The sequence below is a fragment of the Asparagus officinalis genome, chromosome 5 (assembly GCF_001876935.1).
Source record: "Asparagus officinalis chromosome 5, Aspof.V1, whole genome shotgun sequence".
Taxonomy (NCBI): Eukaryota; Viridiplantae; Streptophyta; class Magnoliopsida; order Asparagales; family Asparagaceae; genus Asparagus; species Asparagus officinalis.
In genome coordinates this window covers 25,597,938-25,604,223 of record NC_033798.1, presented here as the reverse complement: position 1 = coordinate 25,604,223, position 6,286 = coordinate 25,597,938, and positions in this window count along the sequence as shown.

The window sequence follows — 6,286 nt, the reverse complement described above, 5'->3', positions numbered from 1 at the left end:
ATCGCTCTATTGAAGAGAGTCGATAAGTGGATTTTTGTCAGAGGTGTAGTGTTAACGTGACAAGAAGAATATTGCTATGGAAGCAATTTTGAGGACTTATCGCTCTATTGAAGAGAGTCGATAAGTGGATTTTTGTCAGAGGTGTAGTGTTAACGTGACAAGAAGAATATTGCTATGGAAGCAATTTTGAGGACTTATCGCTCTATTGAAGAGAGTCGATAAGTGGATTTTTGTCAGAGGTGTAGTGTTAACGTGACAAGAAGAATATTGCTATGGAAGCAATTTTGAGGACTTATCGCTCTATTGAAGAGAGTCGATAAGTGGATTTTTGTCAGAGGTGTAGTGTTAACGTGACAAGAAGAATATTGCTATGGAAGCAATTTTGAGGACTTATCGCTCTATTGAAGAGAGTCGATAAGTGGATTTTTGTCAGAGGTGTAGTGTTAACGTGACAAGAAGAATATTGCTATGGAAGCAATTTTGAGGACTTATCGCTCTATTGAAGAGAGTCGATAAGTGGATTTTTGTCAGAGGTGTAGTGTTAACGTGACAAGAAGAATATTGCTATGGAAGCAATTTTGAGGACTTATCGCTCTATTGAAGAGAGTCGATAAGTGGATTTTTGTCAGAGGTGTAGTGTTAACGTGACAAGAAGAATATTGCTATGGAAGCAATTTTGAGGACTTATCGCTCTATTGAAGAGAGTCGATAAGTGGATTTTTGTCAGAGGTGTAGTGTTAACGTGACAAGAAGAATATTGCTATGGAAGCAATTTTGAGGACTTATCGCTCTATTGAAGAGAGTCGATAAGTGGATTTTTGTCAGAGGTGTAGTGTTAACGTGACAAGAAGAATATTGCTATGGAAGCAATTTTGAGGACTTATCGCTCTATTGAAGAGAGTCGATAAGTGGATTTTTGTCAGAGGTGTAGTGTTAACGTGACAAGAAGAATATTGCTATGGAAGCAATTTTGAGGACTTATCGCTCTATTGAAGAGAGTCGATAAGTGGATTTTTGTCAGAGGTGTAGTGTTAACGTGACAAGAAGAATATTGCTATGGAAGCAATTTTGAGGACTTATCGCTCTATTGAAGAGAGTCGATAAGTGGATTTTTGTCAGAGGTGTAGTGTTAACGTGACAAGAAGAATATTGCTATGGAAGCAATTTTGAGGACTTATCGCTCTATTGAAGAGAGTCGATAAGTGGATTTTTGTCAGAGGTGTAGTGTTAACGTGACAAGAAGAATATTGCTATGGAAGCAATTTTGAGGACTTATCGCTCTATTGAAGAGAGTCGATAAGTGGATTTTTGTCAGAGGTGTAGTGTTAACGTGACAAGAAGAATATTGCTATGGAAGCAATTTTGAGGACTTATCGCTCTATTGAAGAGAGTCGATAAGTGGATTTTTGTCAGAGGTGTAGTGTTAACGTGACAAGAAGAATATTGCTATGGAAGCAATTTTGAGGACTTATCGCTCTATTGAAGAGAGTCGATAAGTGGATTTTTGTCAGAGGTGTAGTGTTAACGTGACAAGAAGAATATTGCTATGGAAGCAATTTTGAGGACTTATCGCTCTATTGAAGAGAGTCGATAAGTGGATTTTTGTCAGAGGTGTAGTGTTAACGTGACAAGAAGAATATTGCTATGGAAGCAATTTTGAGGACTTATCGCTCTATTGAAGAGAGTCGATAAGTGGATTTTTGTCAGAGGTGTAGTGTTAACGTGACAAGAAGAATATTGCTATAGAAGCAATTTTGAGGACTTATGGCTCTATTGAAGAGAGTCGATAAGTGGATTTTTGTCAGAGGTGTAGTGTTAACGTGACAAGAAGAATATTGCTATAGAAGCAATTTTGAGGACTTATCGCTCTATTGAAGAGAGTCGGTAAGTGGATTTTTGTCAGAGGGGTAATGTTAACGTGACATCTGTGGGGAAAGAATATTGTAGCGTCTCACTGGGGAGGACTGCTAAGTATTTTATCATCGGAGCGATGAATTGTGATACTTGTGATTCGAACAAGATTTTGAGAATTTTATCACTCTATTAAGGAGAGCCGATAAATTGAACACTTACTACTCTGTTAGGGAGAGTTAGTAAATTGATCATGATTTGAATGATTTTGGATACCTATGTTCCCTTGATGAGAATCAATAAGTGGATTTTGACAGAGAAATTACTCTGTGGGATATGACATTCGTCTGAGGTGTAATATTAACCTGACGATGATTTAAACCCTGCTGAGGAAATACCAAGGTTTAACGATGCCATGCAAAAAGAGTTCATGAACTTTAGGAATAAGTATCATGTTCAAAAATACAAAGGTGGATCCTTTGTTTAGGATAATCACAACGCACAAGGCGACCTCTGCGTTGGAGGTTCGAAACATAAAGTTGAGAACCATTACAACGCAGGTCTAGACCTGGCGTTTGAAAAATTTGAACGCAGAGGTAACTCTGTGTTAAAGTCTAACCGACCTTTTCTATTAACGTGGAAAATCACGTTTCAGATTCAGTTGGGATTCTTTCTTAGAGTCCCGAACTGATTTAACAGCCCGACGGCTGTTATAAATAAACCCGCAAGGTCACATCAAGAGTCATTCGACTCTTTTGCCTTGCTTAGTTCCAAGAACGAGATTTCTCGTTTCTGTTGATTTTCAGTCAATTCTCCCTGAAGAACTTCATCTTCTCCGATCGAGATCACCCTCATGGCACCCAAGAGGATGGTTCGGGTTCCAAGAAGGTCGCCAAGGCGGCTTTGGAGGCGCCGCCGGCCGAGACCACTGGCGATGTCGCTGTTCTGACCAGTGCTTCGGCATTGGTGTCGCTGTCACATGGACCTCGGTGCTGTGGTAAGCGGTGGCCATGGCAACTTGTTTCGACAAGTTTTCTGAAAACCCTAGATGGGTTCTCCTCAACGAGGAAGATGACTCGTTCTCCATCAGAAACGCAGAGTTACGGCTCTGTGTTACAAATTGGAAACGCAGACTTAAGACTGCGTTTAGGAAACATAGAGTTAATTCTCTATGTTAAAATTGGGAACGCAGAGTTTAGGACTCTGTGTTAAAAATTGGAAACGTAGGCTTAGAATTTTGCGTTCAAAAATTGGAAACGCAGACTTAAGACTGCGTTTAGGAAACATAGAGTTAATTCTCTATGTTAAAATTGGGAACGCAGAGTTTAGGACTCTGTGTTAAAAATTGGAAACGCAGGCTTAGAATTCTGCGTTCAAGTGTTGTAACGCATGGTTTGACCTCTGCGTTCAAGTATTAATACAAGGGTTGGCTCTTGTATTAAAGCTTACCATGTAGAATTTAATCTTCGTGTTTATTTCATGTTAGCAACCTCTTTCTGCTACTAACTATTGTTTCTGATTTTACAGTTCTTTTTCCCAATGTGCCACTTCTGCCGGAGCAGCACTTCAACTACACTGATGATTCCGAAGTGGGGAGAGCTTTTGCTTTCCCAAGTTTGGAGCGAACACATTTAATTAGGTTTGCTGAGTGTTCCACCCTTAGGGCTTTGATCACCGATCTGGATCTGGAAACTCCTGCGGGTTTGGATCAATTTGTCAAACCCTCATTTTTATTCGGTGACCATATATCTGTTGATGGACAAGTCGGGTATGTAGAAGACTCCCGGATGCTGCGAAGGGTCGATGATCGTTTACTCTTCCTTCCCAGCATGATGTAGAAGACTCCCGGATGCTGCGAAGGGTCGATGATCGTTTACTCTTCCTTCCCAGCATGAAGAGAATGTACCAGCTTTCCTATTTCCTGAGTGTTGGTGGTCGCAGGGGCTTGGCCTTCGATCTCGTCAAGGAAAAGGAAAACATCTCGTTTGGATCTGGTCGATCATCTCGTGTTCAAATTGGTGGACAACTCAAAGGTCTGAGACCTGGTTGTTTTGAGAAAAAGGGCTTCTCTCAGGAGACATCTCTTCCAGCGAATATTTTCATACACCGATTTATTGCTGCTCGAGGCGAATTTCCTGCACAAACCTTCCGTTCTCCTGGCTGGTTGTTCTCTGGAGAGGATGGCTGGTGGACTCGGATGGTGAATTTTGTTCTTAAGGAACTCAAGGAACCTCTTGCTCAATCTGGCCTTACTATACCAGTACAGGCTACTAGATGTGGGATCACTCAGAGCTATCCCTGCTTCTTCGCTATGCTGGAGCGATATAATCCGGATAGCTGCACCTTTTTCACACCTGTTGGGGATTAGGGATTTGCTCTCCATGAGATGCATGCAATATCGGGATTATCCTTCGGGCAAACGCCTTATGAAGAATTTATTCCAACCACTGAAGAACTCTCCCTCCTGAAGGCTGCTCATCCAGAGATATACAGCACTTTTTGGGAGTTGCTATGTCATTTTCACATCTGCGCTCATGTCGCTGGGATGCGTGGTGGTGGTCTTATGCATACTGCCTGGGCAGATTACTTGTTTCAGAATCTGGGTCAAAAAGATCTGAAGGTGACCCGTCTTGGTGTAAGCTCTGCTAAAAGCATCAAAGCTCGCATCAAGACTCCTAACGCCATTTATAGGAACACGTGCTTGGAAGATGGGCAATGACAGGTTGTCTGCAGAGGGGCTTACGGGATTTGGTTTCTGAACTCCTCGACGTCCAGGAGATGATTGTTGCTGGGAGGAAAGTTTGGAAGACTTCTCAACCCCGCACACCAATGCCCTACACTTATTTAGTGGCTTGGTTTGTGCTGCACTGTCCCTCTTTGATGCGGGGGATTATACATACTGACGAGACCTCTACTCCTTTCGTGCAAAGGCTCGAGCCAGCCACGTGGACGACTGCGTACATAGTCCGGGCTAGGCAACTTTTGTCTTCGGAAGCCAGTTATGATCTCTTTTGCTGTCGCCCTTGCTTTGATGGGGCTGAAGAAGAAGGCCCGAAGTTTGGCGACGTAGTCTTCGAAGGGTCCTCGCTTTTAAATACAGGGACCTTCCAATGGCTTCTCACTATCAGGGTGGGTTATCTGGTTTTCAGAATAGGTGAAAGATGCATAATTGAGCCTTACGTTCCTTCACGTTTTGCCCGACAGTTCGGGTACGACCAGCTTTACGTTGGTAACCCTAATCCACAATTAGCTCACATCGGGAATCTGTATGAAGGAGCTCGTGCTTGGCGTTTCTTTATTGCCCGGGGAACTCATGTGCAGTTTACTCTGCCTAATCTGCCACCTAATTGTTCCACTGTAGCAGATTTCCGCAATTGGTTTGATAAAGCTTCTCTGATCCCAGAATATGACATTTATACTTCGTGTATAAACGAAATCCGAGAGCTCTATAAATCAAGAAGTGGTTCCGGCAGGACTCGACTCCCAGGGATAGAGGATTATCTGTCCTGCGAACGAGAGGCGTCCGGAATCGAAGAAATCTCAGAGGAATTACCCGCTGCTAAGCCTTCTGAAGAAGAAGAGGACACTAAAGAGGCTTTTGAGGGAGCACCTCCTTCTAGACCCCGCCCCTTGAGATCTTCAGGGAAGAAGGCTCTTACCGCTGAAGAGGTAGGCGAATACGATAGAAGAATTCGCAAACGAAAACCCGTTGCAGCTAAGAATTCCAAGAGAGCTAAGTTGATGGGGGACGCCATAAAGTCGGCACATGCTTCGTCTCCAGAAAACAGCGGGGATACCATGCCTCCAGCTGATCCTCCTAGTCCTGAAATCCCCACAGGTAGGCAGGGATTGACCGTCCTAGGTTTAGTGCCAGATGTACCCGAAAAGCTATCATCTGAAGCTGCGCACACTCCCACTCGCACTGATTATGAGAATTGCTTTACTTATCCGCCGACTGCTCCACCCCCAAGCTCGAAAACTTTGAGGAAACTCATCGAGCAATTAGAGTACTGGATGCAGATGACCATTGATGTCGTTAGTCTCGGGGACGTGAGTTTCAAAGTCTTTGAACCCCATCTGCTGGAGTGTCTTGCTAAGATTAGGGACCAGGGGGATACATTGTGGACTGAACATTGTCGCGAGAGCATTATTGTTCTGGAATATGAACTGGAATTCCTTTCAATGCTACAACGCGATGCCATCGAACCAGAAGTGGATCGGGCTCTTTCTCAGGCCAGAGCCTTGAAGGTACAGCAGCAAGAAGCTCTTCAGAAGAGTCTAAACGAAGCAGATTCTCGTATTGCTCGCCTGCGCGGGGAACATCTTCAAGTGCAAGTGGACTTGGGCACTTTTGCTGCAGGTATTTGGGATACTGCGATTGAGCTTACCCGTGCTGGTATGGAGCAATCTCAGATAACTGTTCGCTTAGCGGGCG